Source organism: Pogona vitticeps, chromosome 1 (assembly GCF_051106095.1).
Source record: "Pogona vitticeps strain Pit_001003342236 chromosome 1, PviZW2.1, whole genome shotgun sequence".
NCBI lineage: Eukaryota > Metazoa > Chordata > Lepidosauria > Squamata > Agamidae > Pogona > Pogona vitticeps.
This window is the reverse complement of record NC_135783.1, coordinates 225,968,250-225,990,495: the sequence shown is the minus strand read 5'-3', so window position 1 is coordinate 225,990,495 and position 22,246 is coordinate 225,968,250. Positions and strand designations below refer to the sequence as shown.

Sequence of the window (22,246 nt, the reverse complement as noted above, 5' to 3'; positions counted from 1 at the left end):
GTTGTAAGCCGCCTAGAGTGGTCGTATAGACCAGATGGGCGGGGTATTAATCAAACAAACAAACAAACAAACAAACAAACAAACTTTCCTTCCCCACCACCCTGTGGAACTGCTGCTGCTCAGATTCAATTCTGCAGCAATTTATATTTTATTTTTAAAAACATGACTGTTAAGTGCGTTTATACAGCTTGTCCTTTGCCCTGTCACAAGGGTGTCTCTCCAGATTCCTACTGAATATTCTCACTGGCGCAATGATGGTGATCCAGCAAGTCTAAATATTATAGCCAAGATGAGAGTAACTGGCCACAGGGAAGCAATTGTTGCTAGCATCTTTCTAATATGTGTAATACTGTACTTAGAAATGTAATACGCAGTCCAGCACTGTGGCCACGTAGACAACTTCAATTTACACAAAAGCAATCGGGAGAAGGAGACTGCAAATCATAACCAACCTTACTTTCAACATCATCCTAATCCTTACAGCATTGAACGTATTTTGGTGTTGCTTGTTTCTTAGTTTTGTATTCATTGATCCTTTTAGTATTCTATACTAATTTCAACTAATTTAAATGCTGTCTTTTCATTGTTATAAGCCACCTTGGGTCCTTTTTAAAGGAGAAAAGCAGGATGAAAATAGTTTAAATAAATTAAATAAAAATACTATACAGTGGGCCATGAATATTACCTGTGGCATTGAGAGCAGAAAGCTTCAGTTCATCTAAATCAGAGGATCTACAGGCCCATCTCTAGCATAACGTTAGGGATTTATTTCTACCTGACTGTCCGGTGCTGTCTGGTTCCAGAACCAGCAGACCAGAAGACCACAAATCCTTGCTAATGTTTTTCAGGGTGTACTACAGCAATTTTTTAAAATCAAGAATACATTTTTTAAAATGAACTTACAAAAATAGTTGTAGTATCAGAAGTAGTAATAGTAATATGGTCAGTGCTGACCTGATACTTTACAACAACCATATATACATTGTAAGTGTGTTGTCCACAGTCCTGCTCTTTGCAGGACTCTTCGATGGAACAAGAGGACACATTTTGATGCCCAGATCGCCTTTTTTGCAGACACTCCAATCTGATCTCTGTCTAAGTCTGTGTTTCTAGTCTAGAAAACCACATTCCCATCAATGAGAAAATGTAAAAGGCAAAGCCAGGAGCAGGCAAGGCAGAAGTGCTCAGCCAGTGACAGTTTGCAGACCTAGATACTTTATTTTAGTTGCATTGTTATCCCCCCTTCCCCCCCCACCAACTACTAGGAAATTGTTTCATTGGCTTCCTAAGGGAAGGGACTGAATTAGAGACTTTAAAGGGGCAAAGACAAAGCTGTTTTTAATTCCTTCTTAGGAGGGCAATGATGAAAACCTATGCACCTCTATACCTGCTGTCCTTTCTCTCTCCACCCCGGCACATCCTTCTTCCTCCTTTAATCTGAAATTAGTCCTGCTCTGACCACAATGTAGTCTTTGATGACTCAGTGAATGATTTTGTATCAGGAAAGGTAAGGAAGATTCATTTCTAAGACAAAGAGCATATTCTCCTTCTCTTTTGCCACCAACTCAAAGTCTTCCTGAGTTTTTCTGTGGCTTTCTCAATTTCTAACTGCAACTTGTGTGCCTCTCTAACCCATTAATGCCCCTGGGCTCTGCTCTGTGGCTGTCTCAGAAACACATAAATGCCTCAAATTGGTCCATTTTTACACATTTGTCAGAAGACGGCACATATCCATGGTGCAGGGTACAACTGATTTATAAATTCTGCTGCGTATCATAAATTCAAAAAATGTCTTAAAATGTTTCTCAGCATTTTCTCTTCTTCTTCAACCCCTATGATGAACTATGCTGCTTTCTGAAAATTATTTATAGCATCTGACTACTAAGTTTCATCCTTAACTATCAGTGAGAGATTTAGAATGCAGCCCACTAGAAAAATGCTTAGTTTTATGTCAGTCTTTCGGCAGCTGCCCAATAAAATGTAGTGCCAGCAAACATATTGGAACAAATGAGCCATGTTTGAGGTATTCAGCTTCCTTATGGTTTTCCTTAACATACCTCACAAATCCCTCTGGAACAGTAGCTCTTTTGATTCGTTCTTTGATGTGGAATTATTGCATAACTATTTTGGAAAGTTAACAGCTTTTCCTGTAATGAGGTGATGACCCCCTCCATTTGTCCACCCATCATTACATGGTCTTTGGGTTTGTAAAGAATGGCCAGGAAGAGATCAACAATTCCCTGTCATCCGTATGCTGTGCAGGAACTATATGAGAAGATCTTGTCAGTGTATTCTGAGGACCTTCAAATATTCCTGTTTGGGATGAAGGAGTAGACGGCCATAGTGAATGGCATTGCAGAGAGAAACGTTATTCATGAGGCATTCATCGAGGAATGGCCCAAGATACTCTATTTCTGGAGAGGAACAGCAAATATAACCCTGTCCCTGTAAACAAGGTGTATGGTACGTTGGCCAACCCATGCTACTTAGGCACCTGGGTGAGAAATATATATCTTGCCTCCGTAGCACAGCAAAAAGTGCAATCGTCATAAATTAATAACCATGAATAAGAACAAGAAATTAATAATAACAATTGCTCCCTTTTCATGACACCAAAAAATAGACAGCCTGAAGCAACTAGATCCCTCTGTCTAATGGTGCAGTCAATACTTTCCTCATGGGCTGAAAACAAGGAGAAGCAATGTTGAATCAGAAGAAAGCCCTGTCCAGTTCAGTATTATGTCCATGCCACAGTTAAGCATTTGTTGATTGCCTACATAACAGGATGTGAATGCAAGCTAAGCCTCTTATACCTTCTCACCAGCAATGGGTATTCAGAGGTATATTGCTCTTCGTATTGGAAAGAATAAATATCTATTATAAACTGGTTGCTACTGCTACATCTGCAACTAGCACCATTTGTGAAGAAGTGCTTTCTTTTATTTTTACTGAATCTTCCACCATCCAGATTCTCCAAACCATTCATCACTTTATATATCTCTATCATGTCTCAACTTACCTTTTCCCCCAAGCTAAAAAAATCATACGTGTTGTAGCGTTTCCTCATAGGGAAGTAGTTACAGCCCTTTTATCACTTTGTTTGCCCTTTTCTGCACATAATCCCAGTCTGCTTCATTTATTTAATGTTCTGTTAAGACAACCACTAACCAAAATTCTCCAGGCAATGTTTTAGATTATCCTCGTTCAGGTTCAAAGGCCAGAACTGCGCATACCATTCAAAAAAATATTCTGTAACCTCACTCATGCGGGGGGGGGGGGGAGTCCTCATCTTTTCTTTCTTTTGAGAACCATCATTGAATTGTAAACAGTAGACAGATATGTTCCACATACTGCACGGATGAGCAACCTTTGTGGGCCCAGGGCCCAGTTATCTGCCCTGGATTAACCAAAGATACAAAAACCATCCAAAATGTCAATAAAACTAGCATGGTAGGATGTCCACTTCCAGTTTGGAAATATGAGTATTTTTTTCCATGTTGAGCGAGGGGTCTATTGAGAAGTTGAATTCCCACTTCTAGAGGCTTCCAAGAGCTATAATTTTCTCTTTCTTTCTTTCTTTCTTTCTTTCTTTCTTTCTTTCTTTCTTTCTTTCTTTCTTTCTTTCTTTCTTTCTTTCTTGTTGGAAAAAGTGTAAAGCTAGGAGGCAAAAAAGCAGCCAGGGGGGTGTACCAGGAGCCCTAGAATTACATTTTTTCCATTTCTACAGTAATGAATTTTTCATTCAGCCATGAACTTGATAAATAAGAATATACCAATCATTGTGACTGCAACAAGATCACAGGATCATGTTATTATTATCTGCTCTGCCCCCCAATTCCAACCTCTTGGCAGTTGAGTTACAAATAAAATACCATTGGTGGTTAAGATTGGGAATGAGACCAACATTAAAGCAAAAGAGAGAAAGCTAGGAAGTTTTAGCCACAAGACTCACAAAAGAAGCTGCCCTCCCCTCAAAGTATCAGGCTGATAACCTGAGATGGCACTGTGACAAACCCAGACCTACTGGGATCTGCCACACGTTAACTAAGCTGCCACCAACCATTCCCTTTAAGAAGTCACACAGACCAGGGATGGATTTTTAAACAATAAAAAGAATAAGGTTTATTTTAAATACACACAGGGAAAAATAAACAATCAGGTGAATAAGATAAAGTAACGTGGCTTAGTTTCACTCATACATACACACAGTTTGGTTCACACAGAACCCTTAACTTGAAGCACAGACCCTGAACCTATCAGTTCTGGCTAACCAACAGACACCTGAACCTATCAGGTTGGTACTCTGACACACAGTAGTACCCTTGTCTGACACACAGACTCCCACAACAGCTTCTTCTTCCCAGCTGCTGCTTCGTCACATCCCAGTGTCTCACAGTATCTCCACTTCACCACACAGGCATCACATATATATACAGTACAGCCCCTCCTCCTGATGTCCCGCCTTCCACTCCCCATAGGATGGAACTTTCCCTCCAAACCCATGACAGACAGGTAACATCAGTGCTGTATGTAACACCTCCCCTCTTTATAAGTTGTTTTGTAGGGGGAAAGCTAACGTGCTTTTCACCAAAAAACAACCTGAATAAAATACACAAAACAGTTATACATACCATATTATACTTACTTATACTTACATTCTAAGTTAAACCATAGCAAATAGGCATTTAAACATTTACCATATACAATACATCCATTTACCTTTATTCATACAAACCAAGTTCAAAAAACAGGTACATTAACTTTTTGTCATCATTATATACACATATAGTCCATGTTTCTTTCGCCGTCTTCATTCTTCAGGTCTTCTTGATAAGGCGTCAGCAACACAGTTCACTGACCCTCTGACCACCTTCACTTCAAAGTCATAGTCCTGTAGGTTTAAAGCCCACCTCATAAGTTTGCTATTGTGGGTTTTCATTGTCTTTAACCATTGCAATGGTGAATGGTCAGTACACAGAATAAAATGTCTTCCCCAGATGTAAGGCTTGGCCTTCTGGATCGCGTAGACTATGGCCAAACACTCCTTCTCCACGGTTGCCAAATGTCTCTCACCTTTTTGAAGTTTCCTACTCAGGTAGGATACTGGATGCTGGTCACCATTCTCATCCTCCTGGCACAGAACTGCTCCTACCCCGCTGTTAGACGCATCGGTGTAGATGATGAACTCCCGGTCGAAGTCTGGAGCACGCAGGACAGGATAGTTGATTAACGCCTCCTTCAACCTCTGGAACGCCGCCTCACAGTCGCTGGTCCACGGGATGCGGTCATCAGCCGTCTTCCTCGTCAGATCGGTCAGCGGAGCCGCAATCTCGCTAAACCTCGGGATGAACTTTCTGTAGTAGCCCACCAACCCAAGAAATGATTTGACTTTTTTCTTGGTGTTGGGTCTAGGCCAATCACGAACAGCTTCTATTTTGGCCTCCAGGGGTTTTATCACTCCTCCCCCTACCATGTGACCCAAGTATTTTATTTCTGGGCTACCCAGCTGACACTTGCTGGCCTTTACTGTTAGCCCTGCTGCACTTAACCTCTGCAGCACTAACTCCAGGTGTATCAGGTGATCTTCCCAGGTATTACTGAAGATCCCTATGTCGTCAATGTAGGCCACTGTAAAGTCACTGAGCCCTGCCAAGGTCTGGTCCATCAGCCTTTGGAATGTGGCTGGTGCATTTCTGAGACCAAAGCTCAGGACTCGAAACTCATAGAGACCAAAAGGGCTGCAAAAGGCAGTCTTTTCTTGATCCCTGGGATCAATTCTTAATTGCCAATATCCCTTTACCAGGTCCAATGATGAGATGAACCGACAACCCCCTATGGTTTCAATCAGGTTGTCTAGCCTGGGCATTGGGTAGGCATCAGGAGTGGTTACACGGTTTAATTTCCTGTAATCGACACAAAACCTAATGCTCCCATCAGGCTTGTCCACAAGGACTATCGGAGAGGACCAAGGACTAGAAGAGGGGACGATTATGTTCTCCCTCAGCATCTCGTCCAGCTCCTTCCGCACCTTGTCCCTATAGGGTCCCGTTACTCGGTATGGGGATACTGCCTGCGGGGGTGCATCCCCTGTGTGGATCCGATGCATCACTCCCTTCACTATCCCCGGCTTGTTGGAAAACACCTGTTGATATTTACTAAGCAGCATTTTTAGTTCTTGCTGCTGGTCTTGGGTGAGTGCAGGACTGATCTTTACCTCCTCTGGGTTGTATTTTACTTCCCCTCTACCCTCCCAGAAGGGTAATTCAGCTTCCTCACTCTCAGCTGCTTTTATCGCGAATAAAACCCTCTGTTCCCCTCTGTAGTAGGGTTTTAGGGCATTCACATGAACCACCCTCCTTGCTTGGTTCTCCTCCTGCTCTATTAGGTAGTTCAGGTCTGACATCTTGGAAATGACCCTATATGGTCCTGCCCATTTGAGCTGCAGTTTGTTCTCTCTGCAGGGCCTAAGCCAAAGCACTTCCTCCCCTGGGTCAAAGTGCCTCTCTCTAGCTTTGTGGTCATACCATGTTTTCTGTCTGACCTTCTGAGCTTGCAGGTTTTCTGCTGCCAGCTCTAGATTTCTCTTTAGGTCATTCATCAAGGTGTCTATGTAAGTCACAACGTCTTGTGGGTCATCCTGGGTGATCTGCTCCCAATTTTGTTTGATCAAATCAAGGGGCTCTTTCACCCCTAAGTGTGCAGCAAACATGTCAGAGTGACCCCTTTGTAAGATCATTGGGCGATACTTTTCAGGTACCACCAGCTGACTTCTGATCCCATCTCCCCCTTTTGAGATATTCCTCAGGGTTTCTCTATATAAAATCCCCTTTTTCTCCAGAAATCTCACTGGGGTTTCAGGTGTTAGCTGGGCGTTAGTCACCTGTTCAAAACACTTTTGGAGAGTGGCGTCTGCCTTTTGCTCCTGTCCAAATCTGCTGTCTGTGGTTAAGGTTTCCACCACAGCTTCTGAACTCCCCTCTGCTTCCGTCTCTGGCTCATCATTACCCCCCTGAACTGTCCCTGTGGTGGCTTGTGAGCGTGTAATCACTAGCACCCGTTTCACATGTTCAGCCAGGTCATTTCCCACGAGCACGGCTGCTGGCAGAGTCGATGAAATCGCTAGCCGCCAATCTCCCCTCCAGCCTTGAAAGTTGACAGGTACCTCTGCTACTGGCAGAGAGATTACCTGCCCCTTAATCCCTGCCACCTTCATGCTCTCATTTGGGATTATAAACTCCCTAGGGATGATATCTGGATGGCACAGGGTTACCTGGGAACAAGTGTCCCGCAGCCCCCTATACTGACGGTCAAGTATTCCTACGTCCACCCCTGCTGTCTCAAACAACTGGGAATCTGTTTTCACCAGCAAGCAGCGCTTTACCTCCACAAGAGGACCATTTTCCTCAGCCTGATCAGCAGAGGTAGCTGTTGCAGACTGAGTAGCCATGGCAACAGGCTCCCTCAGTGACACTGAGCCTTGCTCTTTCTGGACACAGAACACAGCTTTTGGCTTGGTCCTACTAGACTCCTGAGGCACCATTCCTTTTAGCTGCTTTAATTTCTCACACTCTGAGATTAGATGACCCTTTCCCTGACAGAAATAACATTTTCTGGTGTATTTTGATTCTCTCTCATCTTGTTTTGGTTTTCCCTCCAAAATCTGAGGTCTTAGTTTCATGTCTGAGGGCTTCCCTTCACCATGGGCCCCTCCCCCTTGCTGGCTTTTCCCTGGTCCCTGAGAGTACTTGCTGTAGGTTTCTTTGGGTTTACCTACAGATTTCCCCTCACCCAAGGGCTTTCTTATTTGGGAAATAAAATCTGCGATCTCTGAGGCTTCTGCCACAGACCTCGGTTTCCTTTCCCTCACCTGGAATTTCAATTCCCCATGCAGGACTGAATAGAACTGTTCCAGTGCTATCAAGTCTTTAAGCTGCTCATAGGTCTCTGTCCCCTCCTGAGATAGCCATTTCTCAAGCAGCCTCACCAATTGGGCCCCCACTTGGGTAAAAGTCTGTTCTGGTTTCTTGGTGAGGGACCTAAATCTTTGTCTCAGCTGTTCCGCATTTATCCCATGTCTGGCAAACACCAGTTTTTTAAACTCTGCAAAATCTTTCATCAGTTCCTCAGGCATCTCGGCATAAACCTCAGCCAGGCTACCACTGATTAAAGATCGCATGATGGTCATCTTCTCAGTTTCCCTCACTGAGAAGTCCACAAACGCTCTTTCCACTAGGGAAAAGAACACCTCAGGACAATCTCCCTTGTGGTACACAGGGAATTTCTTCAGATCAGCCTTAGACAATTGGCCTCCCTCAGAATCCCTATTGTTATTATTGTTCTGGTTCATCAGTTCCAGTTTTCTTAATTCAAACGCCATTCTTTCTTTTTCCAGAGCAATTTTCTCTCTCTCTCTCTCTAATTCAAATTGCCGCTGTTTCTCTCTTTCCCTTTCCTCCATTTTTTCTCTCTCTAACCTTTCCTCCACTTCAAATTGCCTCATCCTCAGTTCATGCTGTTGGGCTAGGAGCAATTTTCTAAGTTCTGGGTTCTGCTCTCCTGTGCTGTCACCCTGCACTGAGCCAAATTCATCCTCAGAACCTTGGTCAATCTGGGGGTCTTTCACTTCACTCATGTCTGCTACTTGGCTTCGAGTCAAGGGCATAATCCCCCCTCAGAACAGGCTGCTTTAAAAAGTCAAGCCTCAAAATAAAACGACCACTTTTTTCCTTCTTGCCTCAGAACCAGCTCTCCCTAGAGATTGCTGCTGTTCTTCAGCACTAACTTGCAACAGTATCGAGTCAGAGCCTACCCCCCTCTGCTGGGCCTCTCAGCTGGCAAGCTAGATCACTGTTACTACGCAGTTTTGCCTCAGCTTTTCCCGCCAAAACCAGGCTGCCTCAGAGCACCTTAATCTAAGTCTCCCCAGTTGGCACGTTCTTCTACTAGCGCACCTCCCCGTGAGGTACACCTAGAAGATTACCTACGCGCCTCAGACTGTCCCTGACTAGACCCCCCTTGCTCTGGGCACACTTGCCAAGGCTTTGCTGGACCACTGGACAACTGGACCAGTCGTATCCCACACGCTGGACACCAATCAATGTGACAAACCCAGACCTACTGGGATCTGCCACACGTTAACTAAGCTGCCACCAACCATTCCCTTTAAGAAGTCACACAGACCAGGGATGGATTTTTAAACAATAAAAAGAATAAGGTTTATTTTAAATACACACAGGGAAAAATAAACAATCAGGTGAATAAGATAAAGTAACGTGGCTTAGTTTCACTCATACATACACACAGTTTGGTTCACACAGAACCCTTAACTTGAAGCACAGACCCTGAACCTATCAGTTCTGGCTAACCAACAGACACCTGAACCTATCAGGTTGGTACTCTGACACACAGTAGTACCCTTGTCTGACACACAGACTCCCACAACAGCTTCTTCTTCCCAGCTGCTGCTTCGTCACATCCCAGTGTCTCACAGTATCTCCACTTCACCACACAGGCATCACATATATATACAGTACAGCCCCTCCTCCTGATGTCCCGCCTTCCACTCCCCATAGGATGGAACTTTCCCTCCAAACCCATGACAGACAGGTAACATCAGTGCTGTATGTAACAGGCACCTCAACCCTGAACTCCACCTAAACTTCCAGTGGTAACAAGAAATGCTTGTCTACAACTCTGTTTAGTAGACAAGCTACAAGCTTCCCTGAACTGGTCTGACATGACAACCATCACCCAAGCCTTAATTACACCAAAATTTAGACTACTGTACTCCTTGTGTCTTCCTTCACATTGTTTTTCTTAAAGGGCCCAGCACAAAATGCTTCTATAACTTTTAACATGTTGCTCTGTATGGTAGCTCTGAATATTAATCATACACATACAGCATATGCCAATAAACATTCACTATGCGCCTAATTTGATTTAACTCTAATGATGCGCAGTACTGATTTAAACAAGCTGTTCCATTGAGCTTAACTGGACCGCTTCATGAATAAGTGCCATTCAATCAAAGTAGAGCATGCAAAATTCCACCCCCCCTCCCAAGGTAGGCTTTTAATAGGCAAGTTTGTATTTGTACATTTTCTGACATGCATGAAAGGATTGTGGAATATTTGAACTCACACACTGAAGTTTGTTGCAAAATGATTTTGAAAATATTATTTTGTAGACTGCCAGCGTTTATTTTGGCACCAGCTACATGGGGCGTTTCTTAAATGTTTCCATTTGGCATCTGCTCAGTGCTACTTACACATTAAAGATTAACAAGGCACATTTCATCAAATCCCTCCTATTGCAACTTGATCCTATAGCATGAAGGATTCTTTGCTTACATTTAACAAAGGTGAAGCCCCCAAGGCATAAGATAAGCAACTGAGATGGAAAACTATGATCACATTTCTAAACTTGGAATTGCTCATATGAAGTGACTGGAAGAAACAGTCACAATAATTCCTGTGTAGTTTTTTTTTTTGGGGGGGGGAGAATTAGTGGAGTTTCCTTCAAAGAATCAAATTTAAAAAAATTGGATTAGTGGGCATATTCTCCTTCATACACTGAGTTCTTCAAATACTGTACAAACTATATTTTCCATGTTTTCCTATGGTCATTCAAGTAAAAACAAAACTTTAGGTCAAACAGGTTTCTTAGAAGCCTACAGTTTGCACAGGAAAGTCACGTAACTGTCCCACTGTCAGTCATGTTTTGGAGGAACAACTTCCGCAGCAAACTTTGAACCCTCTCTTGAGCACCACGAGGTGGAATTATTCTGAGGTGAATTCTACTTGTCCCAAATAGTCCATTCAAAGTGTGTCTTTAACATGTCTCGGAAGATTTCATGTGCCTATCAGTCACTGTAATGGAACTGTGAGAAAGGTAACATTAGCATTTCAGGCGGCACACTGACTGGCTCAGATCATCTGTCTATTTACCAAGATTGGCTCGTAACTTCTCCCCAAATCTCAAGATTCAGTCACAAGCATTAATAGTTCGTTTCAGCACTGCGATACATAAAAAAAATCCCAACAACCCAAATACATTTTCATAGTAAGATTTTAAATCAAGCAACAAAAAAGAAAAAAAATGGCAAGAACTTGGTGCTTACCTACCACGCAAAGCTGAGGGCAAGAAGGTCAGGGCTCTCATTTGGCCAAATTCAGCATTTTCACTTTCACTCTGACGGCTGAGGGAGGAGGCAAGGTGGGGGTGAGAGGGGAGGGCGAAGGAAGGTCTGAAGTCCTCAGATCTTCCTTCACAGTTTTAATCATTCACTTCCCAGCTTAACAAATACCACTGTGTTCTGTCAATATTTGTATGCAGCTCCACAGAGGGCGAGCAGCCAAACGCACATGGTTTAAAGAGCCAAGAGCAGAAAACTGACACCCGAACAAACACTCCCTGCTTTGTCTCTCTTAAGGTGGTGCTGAATATATGTCATCTTAGCTTCTGACTGCAGATAGTTGCCCCTCGAAAGGTTCCACTACTTTTGGGGGGGGGGAGATTAACAGCCGTTGTATTACTCCATATGATCTTGTTTTGCAAACTTAGTGACTTTTGTCCTGGTGGGTTTTTCCCCCCAATAAAGTTGCATACTATTCTGCTTTCTTTCTTTCTTTCTTTCTTTCTTTCTTTCTTTCTTTCTTTCTTTCTTTCTTTCTTTCTTTCTTTCTTTCTTTCTTTCTTTCTTTCTTTCTATTTTGTTCTGTTCTGTTTTGTGTTTTTGTTTGAAGCAGCTGTCCTTTAAATGTATTTTAATTGGCTGGAATGTAGAAAGAATCTCATTTGGCAGTAATTTGCATTTGAAGGACGCCCCTCAGCAGCTGAAATAGGTCCCAGAAGCTCTCGGCTACGGCATCAAAAGAGATGGCCAGAATATCATTGGCTCCCACAATAGCAGCACTGAACATGACTATATAGACAGAAAGATGTTGTTCAAAGTTTTTCAGCAATTTTTTTAACTAATCTGAAAGCAATGGAAGAAAATAGTTATAATTTGGCCGCAAATCTATTAAAATGACTATAACCTTTGTGTTAATTTCCCTTCTTCAGACACTTCAGAATGAAAATAAATCTGTATTTATTGCATAATGAAAGTAACACTACTTGTTCTTCCTTATTTTGATTTTTCCTCTGGATTTACTCTTTGTGTTCCTCTCTTGTTTCCTCTTTGGGGCATGCATTGGCTGTATTTTAATTTTTCTTTTTTAATCTGAAGTGTTCTTTAAAAGTCTCGTGCAATTAAGCAGTACAATTGTGGTTCAATAAAAGTACAGTAGTTCTCAAAAGCTGCATTTTCACGTTTTTGTTTGTATTGCTACTTAAAAATCATTTCTAAGACTGGGTGAGCAACGAAACAATAAGCCAGTCCTATTTAATTGAGCAAAACTTATGTCTGAAAAAATGTACATTGTATTCTACAAACAATAATGTATTCAGTTTAATGTATTCTCTACGGCCAGGATCTGATGGTTGTTGCGGGTTTTTCGGGCTCTTTGGCCATGTTCAGAAGGTTGTTCTTCCTAACGTTTCACCAGTCTCTGCAGCCGGCATCTTCAGTTAGAACTGGAGTTAGAACTCTGTGCTCTGGTCCTCTGTGCTACTCCTGTCCTCGGAAGATGCCGTCCACAGAGACTAGCGAAACATCAGGAAGAACAACCTTCAGAACATGGCAAAAGAGCCTGAAAAACCCACAACAGCTATTCAGTTTAATCTTAGGCATATTTGCTCAGAGTTTAGTCCCAATTAATTCAGTCCCAGTAATTTGTAGGTAAGCACACACATTTACAGTAGTGTATTTAACATGGGCTGAGAAACCAGTGGCCCTACAGATATTGTTGAACATCAACTCTGAGCAACCCTCACTACTGGCTTGTGGCTGGGGCTAATGAGAATAGCAATCCCTCCCGCCATATGTTCCCCACTGCTTATTTAACAAGTAGTGCTGATGCATAACTGTAAAAAAGTTAGGCTTGCAAAAGTATATGTGACAAGATATAGTAAGAATGTATACCAAGGTGGGCAAGTACAATACCCCAGACATCTTTGGACTGCATCTCCCAGCAGCTTCATCCACTGTAGCTGAACATAACAAATACTTGCAGTTAATCAGTAAGAACATCTGGAGACAAGTTTGTCCACCAATGTACATTCCCATTGTAAAAGTACTCTGGATACATAATCTAATAATGAAGCAGCTAGGGTCTATCCAAATATGTAGTCAAAATCAAGCTGTGGTAATCCTGTTTATTCCAATGGGAGAATTATGTGGGTGGTTTTGCTGCCCTCTACTTAATTTTGTGGGAATTAGATGGGCTTCAGTTTGGTCTGGATTGTGCCCTGGGAAAACAGCAAAATGAACAAATCTTGATTTAAATCTGTGCTATACAGAGGCATTTCTATATAAAGTCATAACTCCTGGGAACACCACTGTGTTGTTGTTGATGATGGTATGGTGGTAGTTTTTCTAATGCAAGAGGAAGCCTATGACATTTAATTTTCAGAGGTTTCCCCTGTTATTATTATCATAATAATCAACAGCATATTGAGAAGAAAGAAAGTGCTAAAGAAAGGGAGATTTTTCATTGGCTGAAGTACAACGCAACCTGTTTTCCATAAATATACACTGACAGTCTCATGCAGAAATTCTAACATTTGCCAGGTGCAGAAAAATGTGGCTCTTAAGGATTACTGTGTTGAAAGTAACATTATATAGACAGAACCCCACACTTAATTATCAAAGAACTGCATGATTTAACAAGTTGGCTGAATACAAGCCTTTTAAAATTAATGCTCTAGAGCCTTACATTTCTAAGCATTCCATGTGCAATCCCTTTTTGTGCTAACTCTTCGAAAATTTGGCATTCTAATTATGGCCAGGGACTGTCCGAAGACATACAGCTTCCACTGGGTTGCAGATCTGACACTCTGGTGGATTTATCACTATGTTATTCTCATAGTTCTAATTCTCAACCTACACTTCCAGTTCTCCTGGTCTCAGTGAAACTAGAAATGTATAGACAGAGTGCACTAATTATTTGCAAGCTGAACTGGATCACGTGAGCCACCTCTCTTTCTGGAAGCAAGCTGTCTTTTCAGTCCTCAGATCCTCATGCCCTACTGTCTCTATTCCCTTTTGCCAACCAGTATTCTTACCAGTGTAACAACTGTGTAGTATGAACAGATTATTAAAAAAAAATCAAAGATCTGGACAAATATTTTTTTTCTTATCAAAGAAATAGAAAAAAAAATCTCTTTGCCATACGTCTGAAAAGCAAAAGACGCAAGAAGAAGCCACATGTATCCCTATGGGCAGAGCAGTCCTGTTTTCTATTGCCTCTGGTCCCTTCAAAAGCTCATTAGGATAAATCCAATATTTCTCCCCACTAGAGTTGTCAATATTGCAAAATTGTACAATGGAGAAACAGAAAACATGCAAGCCAGACGTCCCACACACTCACTTGATGGGGGTGACTGTCAAAGTTTGATTTTTCATATCAATTAAGTATTAAATGATTAAGGGTATAAGAACTGTAGCCCTGGAAATTTGAAGTGTAATTATAACATGGAGGTTTGAACAGTAATGGACAGCTTGATAGAGGTTATTTCAGGACAGAAAGATATAACCTTATGGGAAAATTTGGAGGGTAGGGGTGGGGGAGAGGATAAAATAACAGTTTAAGTAACAATAAGCTGAATGTCTATTAGAAGCCACAGCAGAGTAAGAAAACTGAAACCTTCTCCAATGCCATGTTATCTGTGTGAATAGCAGAGCCCAGGGAAAAGTCTGTTGGGTCTGTCACTGTAGCAATTCCCATTGAGAATGCATGGTGTTTGCTACCCAGAGTCAATGAGATTTTGCATTGAGTCTGCTACCTTAGGATAAAAGGAAGATAAGGAAGAATGTTTTTGTTTCCCTAATCAGTAAGTCATCATCTTGCCGACAAAGGTCCAAATAGTCAAAGCTATGGTTTTTCCAGCAGCAATGTATAAAAGTGAGAGCTGGACCATAAAGAAGGCTGACCACCGAAGAATTGATACTTTTGAATCGTGGTGCTGGAGGAGACTCTCGAGAGTCCCCTGAACTGCAAGGAAATCAAACCTATGCATTCTGAAGGAAATCAACCCTGAGTGCTCACTGGAAGGACAGATCCTGAAGCTGAGGCTCCAATACTTTGGCCATCTCGTGAGAAGAGAAGACTCCCTGGAAAAGACCCTGATGTTAGCAAAGCGTAAAGGCAAGAGGAGAAGGGGACAACAGAGGATGAGGTGGTTGGGCAGTGACACAGAAGCTACCAACATGAATTTGACCCAACTCTGGGAGGCAGTGGAAAACAGGAGGACTTGGTGTGCTCTCGTCCATGGGGTCACTAAGAGTCGGACACAACTTAACGACTAAACAAAATCAGTAAGTTGTTTGCTACTGAAACAGAATTTGAGCATTTTGAATTAGCGTACTACTATTGGAATCTGCTGGGTTTAAAAAAATCAATAAGAATATATAAACATCTGTGCTTATAAAAGGGCTGGGGTAATGTAATCAAGCTTCCAGCGAGCCAGCACTGAGTCAGTGAGTACACCCATTGAATCTAGGGTGACATAGTTGTGGTGTCCACCCAGGTCATTAATATTAATGTGCCATCTGCTTGGACCAATGAGAGTGCTGGAGAGGTGGAGTCACGAGATACAAGAATCTCTGCAGGGGGAGGGGGAGCGTAGATTGGAGTTTTTATTTATTTATTTATTTATTTATTTATTTATTTATTTGTTTTGTTTGTTTGTTTGTTTGTTTGTTTGTTTGATTGATTGATTGATTGATTGATTGATTGATTGATTGATTTGTAATCCGCCCATCTGGTAGATTCTACCACTTTTAGAGTTTGAGATTGGGGAGATCGTAGTTTGGAAGTTTGGGGTGGATAGAGGAAGAGTTGGCGGTTGAGGGTGGATGAAGTGGGATGTTTGGTTAAGAGTTAAAGACATTGATTGTACCTTCATCACCTGTAATAATAAACAACTTCTATTTGGTTCTATTTAAAATGACACATGGCCTGGACCTCTGTGATCAATAATACATAATGTTGATATAATCTACTGGTTGCAGTGACACAACATGTATCTTGTGCCCTTTGATTGGTGAAACAACCAAGGGACAGACGGGAACATGACAATATTACACTAAGCAACATGATTTTGGCCAGTGGATTTACTCTTGCTGAAACTAACAATGGATTTAGTCCAATAACCTTTTGCCAAAGGAGAGATGTACTGGTCACTTGGTACAGGCCATTAACTTTCATGCAGTTAGTTAACATATCCCAATGCTTTCAGATATGAGACAAATATGATATTAAGTCCAACTATCAAAATACCAGAAATTAGGGTTTATTCCATTCATACTGAAATATATTGTTATTAATCTACTCATATGTATTGTTTTCAATATTTTTCTTGTAATGAAGCACTAATAATGACTAAAAAAGATTACAGGGAGACCATGATTTTATCAGAACTTTAGATCAGAAATTGATCTAAAATGACAGCAAAGAAGCCAAGTTCTAAGTCAAGAAATACCTTTCTTGGATCACCAAGCTAGACAAATAAGAATACACATTCTCTATAATTCTTCTTCAGGAAAAGATGGCGTAAAATGTGGATTTTCCAGGAGAAATTCCAGAAATGAGTTAAATGTTATTCTTATGGTTCATGCAGTCAAGCTGCCAGGAAAGATAATGGCGTTTTATATTACACAGGAGACAAACAAAAGTATAATCCACAGAACCCTACGAACACTCGATATCCTGTTTTTTCAAGCAGCATTCAATGATATTTGTTGTTAGCCGCTTAGAGTGGTCCTCACCGACCAGATAGGCGGGGTATAAATTAAATAAAATAAAAAATAAAAAAATAAATATTGATGCAGGTTGTGCATACATGAAAGCTGTTGTACCAAACGTCCCTAGTATGGCAATGAAAAGCCCTCCATGTGCTTGGGCTTCCTTAGGCCACATCCCAGCTGTAGAGTACTGGCTTTGCATGGGGAAGCTTTTGTGCTTAGTCCTTTGTATCTCCAAAAAGGAAAATTAATTACAGCTAAAACTGTGCTCACAACCTGGGGTTCAATCCCAGGTAGCCGGCTCAAGGTTGACTCAGCCTTCTATCCTTCCGAAGTCGGTAAAATGAGTACCCAGCTCACTGGGGAGGGGGGAATGTGTAGCCTCCATAATTAACTTGTAAACCCCCAGAGAGTGCTTGAAGCATTATGGGGCAGTATATAAGCAGCACGCTTTGCTTTTTGGCTTTGTTTGTGGAGAAAACGTCTTTCTGCCAGAGTCCCTGGAGAGCTGCTGCTGGTCAGAGAAAACTGACCTGAATTCATTCATTCATTTTCTAATAACAAATACTGCAAATCCCAATGCATGTGTGAGAGCCAACAAGAGTAATTCATACAGGGGGAAGTCTTCTTAAAGTTCTACTCTGGAAGGCTCCATCTCAGAACTTGGGAATCTGGGAAGGAAAGAAGGCTAATAGACCATGCCTTATACAAGGTCCTTTTGGATGCTGCCATAAAGCTAACAGACCAGTTACAGGGCTTTGGCGTATGCCACTCATTGGGATAACACCTTCTCCCTGACCTTCCATGGAAACCAGGACCCAGATACTCATGCTAAAGGGCATACCCCTGGGTAGTGTCATAAGAAAATAATTCCCCCTAAACTACTTCTCTGAATAGCTATTCCTAGTATATACTTACAGAGATGCAATATAGTGCATGTTTCTGATGTCCCGTGGGTCATTTGGATGTGCAAGTTTGTGTGTATACCATTACATCTGTTGTTCTCCAACAGGTGACTCATGAGAATAAAAGTCAGACATATATTTAAGTGCTTGCCAAGTCAGGGCCTCAATCTCTATAGTTCATGGTAAAGCCAGGTTTTCGCAGAAAATTCAACAATCAACATACTTTCCACTAAGTATTTTATGGAAGCAAGGGGCTTTGGAGAGTTGTATATAATATTAGAAATATGGTATGAATATATTAAATTAGGAATATGTCTAGTAGGAATTACCATGAACTAAAGCAGCTAAAAATGATTCCAGATATAAAAGGGTTCAGTTTAAAGTTGGTCGCATGGAAGAAAGTAAAGAGATCACAGATAACATTCAAAGGTTATGTTCAATATTTCAAAGTGTAGCTCAGAAATTGTTTCTAGAAATTAATCTTGGGTAAGCAAACTCAGCTCCCTACTAGAAGCAGAAATATCAATACAGCTGATTCATGTGACTCTACGGTATACCACTTGATGTTTTGGCCATAATTCTGTTTCTGAACATTTGGACTTTTCTTCCATGCTCCAGGTCTATGGCATCTTATGATACAATTGCACGGAAACTTCGCCATAGTGTGAGGTAGGGAACCAGAGGTCATAGTAAAAAAAGAAAATCACCACAACTACATGTTGTGGTGATTTTCCCAATGCACGTGTGAGAGGCAACAAGAGTAATTCATACAGGGGGAAGTCTTCTTAAAGTTCTACTCAGTGGCTTGAAAAAACGGCACAAGATCCATATGTTGGCAGTGTAAGAGGTCACCAGAAGACTCTTGTGTATGTGAATTCTGACTTCGTGATTTTCTGTGAAATACATGAACTTCCTCCCCTCCATGAAGCATAGTGTGTTTGAAAATATATCTTCTCATAAGGACAGTGTTGTGATAATGGAGTTAGTGGATATTATTGTTACGTGCCGTCAAGTCAGAACTGACTTATAGCGACCCTAATAGGTTTTTCCAGGTAAGTGAGGTAATTAAGGAATGGCGTTACGAGTCCCTTCCCCAGTGAGCTTCTGTGGCATAGCCAGGGAATCAAACTGAGATTTCCTGAGTCCCAATCTGTGATTTTTTCCACTATACCCCACTGGATACAGATACTATTGAAAGCCCAGTCAGGCTCTTTCAAGCAGAGCAAAAATAACGGTGGAGCCATTTTTTTGCCTCTCCTCCCTCTGCAAGGTTTTGTTTTGATTTGGGAAAAGAAAGAAAAAAGGCAGAGCTCATCTAAATGTTTCTCTATGATGAGGATATAGTTGAGGACTGTGAAAACTTTGGACTCAGCAGTTCGAGGGACCTGCCTCTTTCACCTACTACTATACCCCCATCATGGCTTTTCTCCATGATAACTAGAGTTCAAACTTTGAGAAATATGGTTCGAACTCCACTATGGAACATTTATGGAGATCAGGAGCAGCTAGAATGGAGAAGCCAAGATCAGAATTTCTTCTGATGTCACAGGTGGACAACTTGTTCTTTTTTGGGGGGGGGGGATATTTGGGATCTAGTGAAAAATACCCTTTCAATAATCACAGCCCCAAAACTGTGCTGAAGTTTTTGCAACCTTGCATGCTGCATGGAGAAGGTGTGCCTGGAACAGATCTTTCTGGGCTGGGGTGAATGTCAATCCATCCAGCACTAACCAGTCATTTCTTCCTGCCTCTGAATTCAAAGAGAGACCCACCTCGCCGCTCAGTGCTTTTTCCCTCTCTAGAGTCTGTTGAAGTCTATTTCTGAAAACAGTCATGTTTATCAGTTTGCTGTTTGCTCTGTTCAATTGTAAGTAATGGAAATTTTTATTCTTTCTCCTACTAATATCTCAAAGTGAGACTATAAGTGCCAATTAATGACAAAAGGGATGGACTGCTCTGCGGAACTTGAAGCTATTCTGCTCACTGAATTCCTGCACTTATGCTGCACAGATAGAGGAATTTAACCAAATCATTCAAAACTCTGCAACAAACTAGAGGCATAATTTGCCATTGTAGGCATAGGGAACAGAGAGCTGTCGAATTTAGGAAACTTCACGCAGTCTGCAGACTCCTCCACTTTGCTGAAGAAATTGTCTTCCTTGTGATTTTTGAGATACAGTTCCATGGACATAGAGTTGCCCTTCTAAGGATTTTATGATCTGTTTCTATTTTATTATGATGAGTAACACTATTGAAAATCTCAAATAAGATGAAAGGTAGAGATGGGGAAGATTCACCATTTTGGTGAGTCATCCTGCTTTGTGAGTTGTCAAAAGTTGACGATTCATGAAGCATGAAGTTGCCTCCATGAAGTGATGAATAACAAAGTTATTCATTGGTTCATGGGGGGGTATTAAAAAAAATCCCTGGCCCCCACTACCACCAGCTCCCCTCACTGCTGCTGCCAACCCCCATTGCCATCCCCCCACCACTGCGTCCCTTAGCCTGCTTTAAGGAAATCTAGGCTGTCCTTTGCAAAGATGCAGCTTCCCTACCCTAAATAAAGTCAAAGCCATCATCTTTGCAAAGGGCAACCAGTCTCCCTTTCAACACACTGTGGCTGCAGAGGCCAGATGGAGACCTTGGTGGCGGCAGTGACAATTATGGTAAGGGGGTGTCAGTGAGGGGCTAAGGTAGGGAGGGGAAGGAGTGGGGGTAGACTGTGGGAGTAGGTGGCTGTGGGGGTGGGCAGCTGCCTATTGGCCCACCAATCAGTTGATCAGCGGCCGGTAGGCAGAATCGTGTGGGTGTTTTTTTTTTTAATTTATGAAAGAGGAATAAAAACAGGAAAATATTTGTCAATCCGTATTCGTTGGGACTTAAAATTTGATGGATACAGATTGATAATATTTAACAAATCGGCAATTTTCATTGATAAAGGCAGTCCGTTTTTATATTTGTACCTATCTCTAACGAAAAGCAATATGAACGTCTTTTAAATCCCCCCATCAGAATTCTGTCATTCTCATTCAATTTGATGGAAAATAAATCCCCTTTGAAAATAATTTCAAAGGAGGAGAACTTTTGGAGAAGTTCTCATGGGAGAAGCTTGGGATTCTTGTGCTTACCTTTCTCATCATAACCCTAACCCCTTTTACCCCAAAAGAAGATACTATAAGGTAATTCCTCCACGTGGCTATTTCAGATCATGAACTGTGGGCAGCCGGAGAAGACACAGAGTGATGAAGGGATGAGTAATAGAAAGAAAAAAGTGGCCACCTGAATGTCTTGTAGTATTATTGTAGTCGAAAAGGTGCTACCAAAAGATCTTCTGAAAGGCCCTCAGAACAGGGCAAAAAAGTGGAAACCTCTTTCACCAGGAAATAATCCTTGAAGGACATTGTAGGACAGCACTGGCATCTCTATTTTCCCAGGACTAGAGACAATGTTTCTCTTCCTCCTATCTGCAGCAACAAGGCTTACAAAGAAGAAGCTATATTATAAGTATCTACAGTTGAGACCAAAAAAATGTCCCCTTGAGAATAATCTGAATCTGAACCCTGAAAAATGATAGGAAATGGTGTGGTTCTCAGAAGCCATTTGTCTGGGAAAAAAAACATTAGGAGGGTTTCCCCCTTTCTTTTTCTTGATGCCCGAGATGCACAAGGACACATCATTCCCCAGTTTTCTCTACAGTTCTTAGGTGGCTGTCACCCTCATTACCACCAGGCCTAGAAGAACACGAGGCATGTAAGCACAGTGATGAAGCAACATGGTGGACAGACGGCTGAATACACATTTGTTGCTGTGGTGGTGGTGGTTTGCAGTAGCAATATATGTATCTGAGAGGAAAAGAAGCAACTCCCACCAATGACAAGTCCCACCCATGTGAAACTAATAGAAAATGTCTCCTCTTCTTAGAAAAAGAAGAAGATGAAATTGTTCTTCCAGTGTCTCTGCCTACAAATAGAGTGGGAACAAAAGCCAATTGCACACAACTCTATTTTAAGTGATAAAAACTGTGGCCAAAATTTGCCACTCCGCATTATGCTGATGGAAGGGAAACAGTGTAACTCCCAGTGGCAAATTGCCCCGGTGGATGAGCCCCTGTGTGGATTCCTCATTTGGCACCATTTGGAGGGCTTTCTATGTGATCAAGAATCCAAGCAGGTGTTTAATTTCATTCATTAGCAAGGATTTGCTGATTTGACATTATGCCATTTGAAATTCTGCCAGTATCATTATACAACAAGATTTGGGCCTGTTGTCAAAAATAACTGTCAACCCCCATGCATTGATATCTAGTATTATATAGTATTTCTGATCATTCCTCTCAGCTTGGATGCATGTGATCTAATATCACACATGTTTATCTAATGTCACTTCATTCAATAGAGGTCACCTACTCAATAGAGCATACACAGATTGTGGCCTTAAAGTTTGTGTGTGTGTGTTTAGTCGTTTAGTCGTGTCCGACTCTTCGTGACCCCATGGA

At 41.7% G+C, this 22,246-nt stretch overlaps 1 protein-coding gene across 6 annotated transcripts in view; it reads right to left on the bottom strand.

Annotated features, from left to right (window-relative positions):
- The window catches only part of NCKAP5 (NCK associated protein 5), a 762,731-nt gene extending 751,013 nt beyond the window's left edge, over positions 1–11,718 (bottom strand). For 3 of the 6 annotated variants that reach the window (XM_072984241.2, XM_072984248.2, XM_078377084.1), the window contains exon 1: positions 11,124–11,718. The gene's annotated coding sequence lies outside the window, so the exon portion shown is untranslated. Of the gene's footprint in view, positions 1–11,119 lie in introns of all 6 variants that reach the window. The other 3 variants (XM_072984267.2, XM_078377077.1, XM_078377082.1) reach the window with 1 other exon arrangement.
- Positions 11,719–22,246: the final 10,528 nt, after the last annotated feature.